The sequence below is a fragment of the Schistocerca gregaria genome, chromosome 4 (assembly GCF_023897955.1).
Source record: "Schistocerca gregaria isolate iqSchGreg1 chromosome 4, iqSchGreg1.2, whole genome shotgun sequence".
NCBI classification, from domain to species: Eukaryota; Metazoa; Arthropoda; class Insecta; order Orthoptera; family Acrididae; genus Schistocerca; species Schistocerca gregaria.
This window is the reverse complement of record NC_064923.1, coordinates 285,968,387-285,982,434: the sequence shown is the minus strand read 5'-3', so window position 1 is coordinate 285,982,434 and position 14,048 is coordinate 285,968,387. Positions and strand designations below refer to the sequence as shown.

At 46.8% G+C, this 14,048-nt stretch overlaps 1 protein-coding gene across 6 annotated transcripts in view; it reads left to right on the top strand.

The window, feature by feature from the left end:
• LOC126267943 (myosin-IIIb-like) overlaps positions 1 to 14,048 on the top strand; it is a 522,034-nt gene that overhangs the window by 348,908 nt on the left and 159,078 nt on the right. For all 6 annotated transcript variants that reach the window (XM_049973257.1, XM_049973258.1, XM_049973255.1 and 3 more), the window contains one exon: positions 10,341 to 10,398. The gene's annotated coding sequence lies outside the window, so the exon portion shown is untranslated. The remainder of the gene's footprint in view (positions 1 to 10,340; positions 10,399 to 14,048) is intronic.

The following is a 14,048-nucleotide window of genomic DNA, read 5'->3' as shown; positions in this document are numbered from 1 at the left end:
TTTTCCTTCGCTCTATTTACGAGTGGAACAGAAAAGGAAATTACAGGGTACCCTCCGCCACGCACCGTACGCTGTGGATGTAGATGTAGGGAACCTTTATTCTATACGCATGTAAATATAGTGTTTTCCCATAAGGTTGATAAAGACAACAGATACACATAACAAGAGACTTTAGTCATCAATAACATATTCTCCTTCACTGTTTACAACAGTCTGCCAACACTGGGGTGACTTTTTGATTTAGCGACTGTAGAACTCACGTGATTTTGAGGCGAAGAACTCGTCGAGCCATTTTCTGAGCCTGTTTTCATGCGGAAAGGATGTTCCTTGAAGGTTGTCCGCTAGAGAGCGAAAAGGATGAAAAAATCTGAGGGTGCAAGGTCAGTTAATTGAGGTAGGTGCGGAACGACTTGCCGATCCAACTCCTGTATAGTGTTTTTTTGTTTGCGTAGCAGGAGGCAGGCGGGCGTTATCGTGGATTAGCATCATTTCACACAGTCTTCTTGGTTGTTGTTCTTGGATTGCATCTGCAAGACGTCTCAGTTGCTGACAACAAATGTCAGCAGTTATGATTAAACGTCGGGGAAGCAGTTCTTGGTACACCGCGCCGCCGCTGTTCCACCAGGTGGACAACATTAGCTTTTTTGGGGAGTTGCTGCTTTGTTCGGGTTCAACCACTCCTATCTTTCCCTTACGTTAGCATAAAGACACCATTTCTCATCACCATGAACGGCAAGGATACAAGATAGGAATAGTCGGTGTTGTACAAAAGTCAATTGATGAGCAAGCAGAAGTGCACATTTGGCATCGACTGATTTGAGTGATTTTGGCTTAGAGCATATGATACTGTGACCGTCTCCATCTTATTGTTGCCCAAAGTTGGTTTATTAATATTTGCAGTCAGTTAGTAACTTGGACAGCCGATCACATTATCACAGCAATTGCCACTCCGAGAAAATGGCACACTGTAGGAATGGAATAGTAGAATTTAAATAACTAGTTCTGATACTAATAAAAATACTTATATTCTTTTGTTGCTCTTTTTTGTTTTGTATTAATTGCTCGTTGTGCTTTTTCTTTTGTGGTTTATCTTTCTGTAATCGTCTAGAGGAGATCGGTTAGATGTTTTAATGATGATGATGATATGAATTCTGGTGGATTTTCTGCAGAATTACACATATTTTTCAGTCATTTCACTTAACAACACAGAAACACACAACTTTTTCTCCATCCTCGCTCTTCAAACTCGTGTAACCAATTGCACAAAAGAACCAAGATTTACCTCTATCAAAAAGTAGGAAAAAATTACTATCAAATATAGATCTATTTATGCAAAACAATCCTCGAAAGATAAATTTCATAAATAAAATATAATTAACTGTCAATCTTTTGTGAGAAGTCCAAAGTCATAGTTGTAATTACATTGTTTATAAACATTGATATTTAAACATTTTCGCAAAGCTATGTAGGAATGAATTTTTGGTTTTTATGTCTTCGGTGTGGTATCGTTCACTTCACATGATCCAAGATCGATTAGTACCCATGCACCCGATTTTTGAACCTTCCTCATTGCAGGCAAATGTCGCATGATGGTGGAATGATCACCGTTGATCACATTGGCGGAGTACTGAACGTCTCAGTCGCACTGCTGGGTTCTTTCTCAGTTCTTCAGACCGCGTATCACACATGGCGTTTGTTCTTGCGGACTTACGGCGCCGACCAATAGAAGCGTTGGTCCGCTGTAGACGTCTGCGTTCAGTCCATCCTGCCGAGGCCTTTGCCCATGTCCTTCCGCTGCGTGGTGCACGGTTCTTGTACTACTAAATAATGCACCAGCCCCCTGGAGTGACGCAGGCGGAGAAAAAGCGCCGTCTCTTTACGGCTTCTCGCAGCTCTTGGGAGACGCCTGCAGCGGACCCAGCTGTCCCTGGGCGACGCCGCGGGTGCAGCCCTGCGCTCGTTTTTGTTTTTCCGCGGCTCGTAGCCGAAATCCGAGCGGGCAGCGCCACTAAACCCGTGAGAACCAGGATCCGTCGCCACCGGGATGAATGTCGTTGCGCAATGGCGCAGCCTGGGCGCGTGGAACTTCCCACAAGCTGCGCGTACTTCACAGCGTCCACCATCTCACTGTCGTCCTTTCCTTCGTTTTGCCCTTTTTACTATTATATTCACGCTATTTACCGCTAACACACCTAAACGCGCCGAGCACGTTGGTGTTCTCCACAGGCAGTGAATGCAAATTGCGATAGCTGTGTTCGAAGCAGTCACTTCAGTAGCTGTTTTCTATTACGTGTTCTGTAAACGAACGAAGTGATTCAACTGTATATGAAAATATGCCAGCTCTGAGAGATTGCAGGAAAGGAAAATATTTGTTTATCTGCAGCTACATCTGTGCTTGCTAGACAGCGTATGGCGTGCGGTGGAGCGTGACGGTGTTCCGAAGTGTCTTCACTGCACGTTAACGTAGAGTCGGGCAGTGCACAGCACTTTCTGGGTCTGGATTAAGTTGTCAACAACAAGAGCTGTTCGCCCCTCTACTTGCTATACCACATCGAGTGTAAGAGAGTTAAAAACGATTACAAAAATCTTTGTATCTAGCCAGCCTCCCTCCTATTTTATTACATTGAGTTCGATTTACATATTCACTTCTAAAACTCAGAGCTACTGGCTGTGACTTCGTTTGGAGTACATTGCTTCACATCTTGAGATGCAATAATCAGCATTTCTTCTACTTATCTCCTGTCGATTTTCCATCACTAGCTATTTTCTTTGTTGTCACAGTGGTATGTTCATTGATTCTTACTTGCAAAAGGGATTTCAGGGCTCCGATTAAATGGAAATATCATAGACCTTTAGTCTGAATTTTCCACACTATATTCAATCCTTTCACATTACGACAGTAATGCATTAGCACAGCCAAACGACATTTGCGTTAAATACGAGGGTCACTCCAAAACAAATACACACATTTTTTTTTTTAAATCCACATGTTTGAAAGGTTTACAGTGTGTAGATACATCCTTTAGGAACAATATTTTCATTTCTCCACAATTTCCATCCCTCTCAACTGCCTTACGGCATATTGGAACCAGCGCCTGTATACCCGCACAGTAAAATTCTGGACCAACCTGTTGGAGCCACTGTTTGGTATCGAGCACAAGGGAGTCGTCATCTTCAAACCTTGTTCCACGAAGAGAGTCTTTCAGTTTCCCAAAGAGCCAGGTCAGGACTGTAAGGCGGGTGTTTCAGTGCTGTCCATCCGAGTTTTGTGATCGCTTCCATGTTTTTTTGGCTGACATGTGGCCGTGCATTGTCGTGCAACAGCAAAACATCCTGCTTTTGCCGAGGTGGTCGAACACGACTCAGTCGATCTTGAAGTTTCTTCAGTGTCATCACATATGCATCAGAATTTATGGTGGTTCCACTTGGCATGATGTCCACAAGCAAGTTTCCTTCGGAATCGAAAAACACCGTAGCCATAACTTTTCCAACAGAAGGTGTGATTTTGATTTTTTTTCTTCTTGGGTGAATTTACATGATGCCACTCCCTTGATTGCCTCTCTCTGGTGAGAACTGATGGAGCCATGTTTCATCGCCTGTCACAATTCTTCCAATAAATTCATCTCCACCATTCTCGTACTGCTCCAAAAGTTTGCTGCCTCCCGTTTTTCTTGTTTCTTTGTGAGCCACTGTTAACGTCCTTGGAACACACATGGCACAAACCTTTTTTAACGCCAACACTTTCAGTATTCTGCAAACACTTCCTTCCCCTATCCCAATGTAGCGTGACAATTCGTTCACTGTGATGCGTCGGTCAGCAGTCACCAATTCGTTAACTCTCTGCACATTGTCCGGAGTGTGTGCAGTACGAGGCCTGCCGCTGCGAGGACAATCCTCAATACTGCCGTGCCCGCTTTCATCACGTAATCTGCTTGTTTAGCGACTAACTGTACTGCGTTCGACAGCAGCATCTCCATACACCTTTGTCAACCTCTTGCGGATGTTTCCCACTGTCTCGTTTTCACAACACAGGAATTCTATGACAGCAAGTTGCTTCTGACGAACGTCAAGTGTAGCAGCCATCTTGAAGACATGCTGTGACGGCGACACTCACGGGAACAGGTTGAACTCAGTTTGAAAACAAGCAGGAAGGATGTATCTACATACTGTAAAACTTTAACACATGCAGAATGAAAACTGTATTTTTACAAAAATAGTGTGCTTTTCTTTTGGAGTGACCCTCGTACAATATTGAAGTACCTGTTTTAGGAAGTACGATGCAATGTTCTCTCGGACGTACATGCATGTCTGAAAGAACATTGCATCTCACTTCTTGACACCACAGGCACAGAGATTCTCAATTAAAATGTCCTCCTCCTGTGCGGAAATTACATAATGTGTACGAGTGCAGGTTGTGACACCTGAACGGTTCACTTGGAAGTTTGAGTCTGGCGGTGAGTCGGGCACAGGCAGCCAATTCGTTTAAGGCCAACACTCGCCTAAAGCGGGAAATCTGGGTTCAAGCCTCGGTCCGGTACAAAATTTCGTTGTCTACATTCCGTTATACAGCTGATGTTTGTCCGTATTCGCAACTGCGAATACATTTCATGCGTTTGCGTTAAAGTTTTCCAATCGTCGTAATATAAATATTTCAGCAGGAACAAAAGCAATTACATAATTTGCATTTATCATTTGCAAATGTTTCAATAATTAATAATATTAGTTGTAGAAGTATTGGAATAAAGAAAAGTTCAAAGATAATGAAATATGAGTACATGACAAACTATACAAAATATTCTCTAATTAATATTCTGTGTGTGCAGGCTCAATTCACTAAGGCATTTCATCTTGAAGTAGGTATAACTAGATTATCTCCAGATAATCCTTTACAGGCTAATCAACTGCCAATATCTTCAGTAATACACTCCTGGAAATTGAAATAAGAACATCGTGAATTCATTGTCCCAGGAAGGGGAAACTTTATTGACACATTCCTGGGGTCGGATACATCACATGATCACACTGACAGAACCACAGGCACATAGACACAGGCAACAGACCATGCACAATGTCGGCACTAGTACAGTGTATATCCACCTTTCGCAGCAATGCAGGCTGCTATTCTCCCATGGAGACGATCGTAGAGATGCTGGATGTAGTCCTGTGGAACGGCTTGCCATGCCATTTCCACCTGGCGCCTCAGTTGGAGCAGCGTTCGTGCTGGACGTTCAGACCGCATGAGACGACGTTTCACCCAGTCCCAAACATGCTCAATGGGGGACAGATCCGGAGATCTTGCTGGCCAGGGTAGTTGACTTACAACTTCTAGAGCACGTTGGGTGGCACAGGATACATGCGGACGTGCATTGTCCTGTTGAAACAGCAAGTTCCCTTGCCGGTCTAGGAATGGTAGAACGATGGGTTCGATGACGGTTTGGATGTACCGTGCACTATTCAGTTTCCCCTCGACGATCACCAGAGGTGTACGGCCAGTGTAGGAGATCGCTCCCCAAATCATGATGCCGGGTTTTGGCCCTGTGTGCTTCGGTCGTATGCAGTCCTGATTGTGGCGCTCACCTGCACGGCGCCAAACACGCATACGACCATCATTGGCACCAAGGCAGAAGCGACTCTCATCGCTGTCGCGACACCACTGAAGGCGGGCTGCACGATGTTGGGGCGTGAGCGGAAGACGGCCTAACGGTGTGCGGGACCGTAGCCCAGTTTCATGGAGACGGTTGCGAATGGTCCTCGCCGATACCCCAGGAGCAACAGTGTCCCTAATTTGCTGGGAAGTGGTGGTGCGGTCCCCTACGGCACTGCGTAGGATCCTACGGTCTTGTCGTGCATCCGTGCGTCGCTGCGGTCCGGTCCCAGGTCGACGGGCACGTGCACCTTCCGCCGACCACTGGCGACAACGTCGATGTACTGTGGAGACCTCACGCCCCACGTGTTGAGCAATTCGGCGGTACGTCCACCCGGCCTCCCGCATGCCCACTATACGCCCTCGCTCAAAGTCCGTCAGCTGCACATACGGTTCACGTCCACGCTGTCGCGGCATGCTACCAGTGTTAAAGACTGCGATGGAGCTCCGTATGCCACGGCAAACTGGCTGACACTGACGGCGGCGGTGCACAAATGCTGCGCAGCTAGCGCCATTCGACGGCCAACACCGCGGTTCCTGGTGTGTCCGCTGTGCCGTGCGTGTGATCATTGCTTGTACAGCCCTCTCGCAGTGTCCGGAGCAAGTATGAGGGGTCTGACACACCGGTGTCAATGTGTTCTTTTTTCCATTTCCAGGAGTGTATGTTGTATTTCCGCAGATAGGCTGATTCCCCAGTGCCTTGGTTCGCTTTTCCGTGATTTCCCTAAATCGCTCCAGGCAAATACATCGTTAATGAATTCTAGGTGTTAAAAGGAGAAACAATGTTTTAACAAAAAGTTGGTTGTCTAATGCATGTTAGTTTTAGTTAACTTTCTGTGCGTAGAAAAAAAGTTGCATTTGAAAGGTCACAGCCGAGTTTCTTCCTCACCCTTAACGAACGATCGGAGGTTGTGCGTCGTCTCTAATGGCCTCGTTGTCGTTAGGCACTAATCTTCCTTCCTTCCTTCCTTCCTTCTTTCTTTCCTTCTTCAGTGCCAGCTCAGAATTCAGTCTGATGTCAACAAATGCAACTTTTCTTCTACGCACAGAAAGTTAACTAAAACTAACATGCATTAGACAATCAACTCTTTGTGAAACATTGTTTCTCCTTTTAACACGTAGAATTCATTAACAAATACGTGCACTACTTCATTCGAGCATACCAAAACTTCATCCAACAACTCTATGTTGAAATTTAACTAGGCCATATCGTAAGCAATAGAAATAAATAGAAAATTGAAACTGCGACTGAAATCTCTGTCTAATGTTTACTGTAAGTGAAGAGGGCTCATATCAATTAAAACTGTATACTGTTCGCATCACACAGTAAACAAGTTTTGCTTTATTGTGAGACGCTCTGTACATCAGAGTCACAAAAGAAAACGTTACTGTTGTTTTCTAGTCATCCACTATGAAATGTTAATGAAGGAAAATCCTTTTTAAAAATTCTCCGGGGCAAATGTGAATTTAACTCTGTATACTGGTTTAATAAAGTCCTGCCTGAGAGAAAGCTTTAAGTTTTCACTGTATGAAAATAAATATGTCTGGCTTGTTACAGTCGCTCTGATTTCCGCTGTCAAATCTCTATTTAAGAAAAAATAATTTGTTTCGTTTAAATACTTCGTGTCGTGCAAAGATATTACAGAATTTTTAGGAATTTTATAGCACCATTCACCGGGTTAACTAACAACAATGGTCGTGATAGAATTGAGAAATTAGACTGTGGTTTGTTTTTATTCTTCTTACGTCGGCCGAAAACTGATAGCCTAGTGTTCCTGGTGGCACGAGGTGCGGGATGTCGTCTGCAAACGCCGCCAGCTCCCGACTGAGCAACTGTAGCTACAGGCGGTCAATTCAGAATGTCCTCGATCCTGTTACGGCCTGGCTAACGAGACCTCTGCAGTAAACAGAGGAGCCAATCACAGCGCTTGCGTTCCGCCTTTCGAAAACTCAAGCGCGTCCAATTTTAACACAGTGCAACAAGCGGGAAATTGCTGCTGCTCTGTGGTCTACCTCGGAGTCCTAGATGAGATCAAACAGCAGGCGCGCAAATAACTTTCTCCCATCATATGCCAAACAAATAATTGGTAGGAAATAGTCATACTGGTCAGACGGTTAAAACAGATTGCTGTCCACAGAAAGCTATTGGCTCATGACGTATTATACACTCCTGGAAATTGAAATAAGAACACCGTGAATTCATTGTCCCAGGAAGGGGAAACTTTATTGACATATTCCTGGGGTCAGATACATCACATGATCACACTGACAGAACCACAGGCACGTAGACACTGGCAATAGAGCATGCACAATGTCGGCACTAGTACAGTGTATATCCACCTTTCGCAACAATGCAGGCTACTATTCTCCCATGGAGACTATCGTAGAGATGCTGGATGTAGTCCTGTGGAACGGCTTGCCATGCCATTTCCCCTGGCGCCTCAGTTGGACCAGCGTTCGTGCTGGACGTGCAGACCGCGTGAGACGACGCTTCATCCAGTCCCAAACATGCTCAATGGGGGACAGATCCGGAGATCTTGCTGGCCAGAGTAGTTGACTTACACCTTCTAGAGCGCGTTGGGTGGCACGGGATACATGCGGACGTGCATTGTCCTGTTGGAACAGCAAGTACCCTTGCCGGTCTAGGAATGGTGGAACGATGGGTTCGATAACGGTTTGGATGTACCATGCACTATTCAGTGTCCCCTCGACGATCACCAGAGGTGTACGGCCAGTGTAGGAGATCGCTCCCCACACCATGATGCCGGATGTTGGACCTGCGTGCCTCGGTCGTATGCAGTCCTGATTGTGGCGCTCACCTGCACGGCGCCCAACACGCATACGACCATCATTGGCACCAAGGCAGAAGCGACTCTCATCGCTGAAGACGACACGTCTCCATTCGTCCCTCCATTCACGCCAATCGCGACACCACTGGAGGCGGGCTGCACGATGTTGGGGCGTGAGTGGAAGACGGCCTAACGGTGTGCGGGACCGTAGCCCAGCTTCATGGAGACGGTTGCGAATGGTCCTCGTCGATACCCCAGGAGCAACAGAGTCCCTAATTTGCTTGGAAGTGGCGGTGCGGTCCCCTACGGCACTGCGTAGGATCCTACGGTCTTGGCGTACATCCGTGCATCGCTGCGGTCCGGTCCCAGGTCGACGGGCACGTGCACCTTCCGCCGACCACTGTCGACAACATCGATGTACTGTGGAGACCTCACGCCCCACGTGTTGAGCAATTTGGCGGTACGTCCACCCGGCCTCCCGCATGCCCACTATATGCCCTCGCTCAAAGTCCGTCAACTGTACATACGGTTTACGTCCACGCTGTCGCGGCATGCTACCAGTGTTAAAGACTGCGTTGGAGCTCCGTATGCCACGGCAAACTGGCTGACACTGACGGCGGCGGTGCACAAATGCTGCGCAGCTAGCGCCATTCGACGGCCAACACCGCGGTTCCTGGTGTGTCCGCTGTGCCGTGAGTGTGATCATTGCTTGTACAGCCCTCTCGCAGTGTCCAGAGCAAGTATGGTGGGTCTGACACACCGGTGTCAATGTGTTCTTTTTTCCATTTCCAGGAGTGTATTTGTGTCGGTTCCTGCGCCACCAGTGAAATGGTGTGAACAATTTACAGTGCAGTGTATCTATGTATAAAAGTCATTTTCATACCTTCCCGCATTACGTATTTTTTTGTTCATGTTGTGTTATTTCATATACAGAAACTCATGTAAACTTTGTCCTTTTATGCTTTCTGTACATTCAGAATTTGTTTTTTGGGCAGCAAGCGTAAATAGCATTTATAAAGAGCAAATGACGACGACATAATTTTACTCTTACAGACTCGAATTTTGAAACGTTTGTTATGGAGATCTGTTTCGACTGGCCAACGTCTTGTTATATCTCGTTGGGCCTATTCACAGTTCTAAATAACTTGCCTTCAAAGTTTTAATATCTTAAATACGTGGAAATCTCGTAGCAATGAACACGGTACCACACAGTGGAAGATTCGTTCCAGAAGTAAAGCGTTTGTTGTGGTTAAGCCAAGGTAGCCCCCCCCCCCCCCCCCCATCCCCTTCCTAGGCACGCCCGGTTGTCTCATTTGTCAGCCTCTTGAAGTGTTGTCCCTGGAGGGTGAAGGTCCAGGTTCGAGAGGCTGTTTGGCACAGTTTTAACATCACAAAGCTCCATCGCTGTGTGGTGTTTGCATTCGAGTTTCTTAAGCTCTTACATCAGGAGACAGAATATAGTCGTTACAGTTTAGAAATTTTAGTGGAGATATATTCTCTTGTTTAGGTATATCCTCTCGTTTGGATTTTGTTGAAGGTGTTGAAATCGTGGTGAATCTGGTGCTTAAGTCAAAATAGGAAGCCCGACGATGTCAACCGACAAATATACGTGAGTTGCGGGTGGTTCCTGACCCATCGTCAATCGGAACAACATTTTCATGGCTAGAGAAGTCGATGCCTTGAGGCGCCCTCTCCTCCTGGGTGAAATGGGGATACAGGTACAATAATCTAGTCCAACAGCTAATTCTCACAGACATCCCACAACTGGTTGAATGTCATTATTTTATTTAGTAGTGATGATTATCGATAATATTTTCACTGAAATTTTGTGGATGTTCTCATAGTGTAGAGCTGGTCTACAATTGTAATATGCCTCCGCCTTAACTGATATGTATTTATTTTTGCAGGGAATGCCACGTTCATTTACATCTGAATCGCAGACTGACTCTTAGGTGAAGGAGTAGAGTAAGTACATTAATTTCATATATGTTCTTTTGCGCCAATTTATATTTTTGCCGGAGCATGCTTTCGCTACTTAGCATTTTGTAATGTCTACAGTAAGTTCTTTCATATCCTGATCGCTGATTGTCATTCTTGGTCACTTTTTTTCGGATCTTCATTGATCTTCACCACGAAGATATATCCAGGCACCTAAAAGTTTAACTACACACTCCTGGAAATGGAAAAAAGAACACATTGACACCGATGTGTCAGACCCACCATACTTGCTCCGGACACTGCGAGAGGGCTGTACAAGCAATGATCACACGCACGGCACAGCGGACACACCAGGAACTGCGGTGTTGGCCGTCGAATGGCGCTAGCTGCGCAGCATTTGTGCACCGCCAACGTCAGTGTCAGCCAGTTTGCCGTGGCATACGGAGCTCCATCGCAGTCTTTAACACTGGTAGCATGCCGCGACAGCGTGGACGTGAACTGTATGTGCAGTTGACGGACTTTGAGCGAAGGCGTATAGTGGGCATGCGGGAGGCCGGTTGGACGTACCGCCGAATTGCTCAACACGTGGGGCGTGAGGTCTCCACAGTACGTCGATGTTGTCGCCAGTGGTCGGCGGAAGGTGCACGTGCCCGTCGACCTGGGACCGGACCGCAGCGACGCACAGATGCACGCCAAGACCGTAGGATCCTACGCAGTGCTGTAGGGGACCGCACCGCCACTTCCCAGCAAATTAGGGACACTGTTGCTCCTGGGGTATCGGCGAGGGCCATTCGCAACCGTCTCCATGAAGCTGGGCTACGGTCCCGCACACCGTTAGGCCGTCTTCCGCTCACGCCCCAACATCGTGCAGCCCGCCTCCAGTGGTGTCGCGATTGGCGTGAATGGAGGGACGAATGGAGACGTGTCGTCTTCAGCGATGAGAGTCGCTTCTGCCTTGGTGCCAATGATGGTCGTATGCGTTTTTGGCGCCGTGCAGGTGAGCGCCACAATCAGGACTGCATACGACCGAGGCACACAGGGCCAACACCCGGCATCATGGTGTGGGGAGCGATCTCCTACACCGGCCGTACACCTCTGGTGATCGTCGAGGGGACACTGAATAGTGCATGGTACATCCAAACCGTCATCGAACCCATCGTTCTACCATTCCTAGACCGGCAAGGGAACTTGCTGTTCCAACAGGACAATGCACGTCCGCATGTATCCCGTGCCACCCAACGTGCTCTAGAAGTTGTAAGTCAACTACCCTGGCCAGCAAGATCTCCGGATCTGTCCCCCATTGAGCATGTTTGGGACTGGATGAAGCGTCGTCTCACGCGGTCTGCACGTCCAGCACGAACGCTGGTCCAACTGAGGCGCCAGGTGGAAATGGCATGGCAAGCCGTTCCATAGGACTACATCCAGCATCTCTACGATCGTCTCCATGGGAGAATAGCAGCCTGCATTGCTGCGGAAGGTGGATATACACTGTTCTAGTGCCGACATTGTGCATGGTCTGTTGCCTGTGTCTATGTGCTTGTGGTTCTGTCAGTGTGATCATGTGATGTATCTGACCCCAGGAATGTGTCAATAAAGTTTCCCCTTCCTGGGACAATGAATTCACGGTGTTCTTATTTCAATTTCCAGGAGTGTATGTTTCATCATTATTATGTTTTTGCAAATTATACTCTCCAGCAGTCGTGACCAAAGCTTGAAGTACAAGCAGATTAAAATGTTCAGTTCCTAAATCACTGCAGTCTCGCGCGCGCGGTTGTGTGTGTGTGTGTTTTAGAGACAAAATGTTTGCTGGCGCTTTCCTGCTGCACTAGGCGTTCTTCTATTGAATTCGCCGGCCTTGGGACAACAAGATTTCAACGAATTAACAGGATCTACCAGCCTTTGCATGCTTCCTACGCCAGTAAGCTGATGGTGAATTTCAACAAGAAAACCTTAAGAACGAGTATCTCTAAGCGGAGAAAGTTATTTTACTTCAGCCCCTTCTCTTCCACGCGGGGAATAAGACTGCGTTACAGTCAAGACCCATTGCAGAGTGCCTAAGGCAGTGATTCCCAACCTTTCTGAGACCATTACGCCTGAGTGATTTGATATTAGTTAGCACTTCCACCCCCCCCCCTCCTCCTCCGATCATCATCATCAGCAGCAGCAGCTAACTAAACTGCAGAGTGAAAAATAATTTTCTTTGAAAAGTTTTTAAATGACTAAAGGTAAATGATATTTTTAGGTGGTTTTATTAAACCGCGAACTAATGAGTTAATGAGACAAATGTTACTTATTTCTAACAACCTATTAGGTGTAGAGTGATGCTGTTCTCCGTGCATGGAGAGTGCGTCTCCAGCTGTATCTCAGAAATGAAAGATAACGTCCGCAGCTCGTGGTCGTGCGGTAACGTTCTCGCTTCCAGCGCCCGGGTTCCCGGGTTCGATTCCCGGTGGGTCAGGGATTTTCTCTGCCTCGTGATGACTGGGTATTGTGTGATGTCCTTAGGTTTGTTAGGTTTAAGTAGTTCTAGGGGACTGATGACCATAGATGTTAAGTCCCATAGTGGTCAGAGCCGTTTGAACCATTTTTTTGAAAGCTAACCGTCCACATCGGCGGTAGACGCTAGTTCCCAAACATGCTTCCTCTGCACAACTCCTGTTCCTAGCGACACTACCGTCCCCCCTCCCCCCTAATTTAAAATCAACCGAGTTAAAATGGGTGCACTAAATCACTTGATTGGTAGATTCTTAACTTCTGAAAATGCGGAACTTGTAAAACTACAGGCTGCCTATGCTTTTTGTCTGATCATGCACAATATTAATAATAATAATAATAATAACAATACTATACAGACATTCAGTAGCGTAGTAGCCATTACATTTCACTGTTGTCTTTCGTTGTCATTCAGTTAAATTATCCTTGCGAAGTAAATGATGATTCAATTTGTAGTCTATTGCGAGCTATCTACAATTCGCAGAACGTATGTGAATAAGGATAGCGGCGGCTCCACGATCTAGAAAGTTCGCAATACGGTCGGGAGAGCAGTGTCCTGACCGCATGCCCATCCATACCACATGTCGATGGTGACGCAAGGTAGAGGATGGCACGGCGGCAGGTAGACACCTTTTGGGACTACACGGCCTGAGCGAGGACCTCGTTTATTTTATATGACAGTCAAGCATATGTGATACACATGTCTTAATTTTACTGTCAGTGGTGCATGTGTCTGGAGGTGCCCCTGACACTCCCCTGTGACACGGCCCGACGACTGGGAGTGATGGCGTGGGATGCCATTTCTTTTCACACAGTCGAACCTCTTTGGCTGTCATCCGCCGAGTGCTTACAGCACAACGGTACGACGACGATATTCTACGACCCATTTTCTTGCCCTTCATGGTAAGTCATGCTGGGCTTAAATTTCTAAAGTGCCCGTCCACACACAGGGAGAGTTTCTATTGCTTGTCTTCGTGCTAGCCAAACCCTACCTTGACCAGCGAGGTCGCCAGATCTCTCACCAAGCGAGAACGTCTGGAGCATTATGGGCAGGTTCCTCCAACAGTCTCGTGATTTTGACGATCTAACTGGCGAACCGGACAGAATTAGCTACGAATTCCCCCGGAACAACTGCCAGTACCAAGCCGAATAACTGCTTGCCTGATGGCCAGAGGTTGACCAGC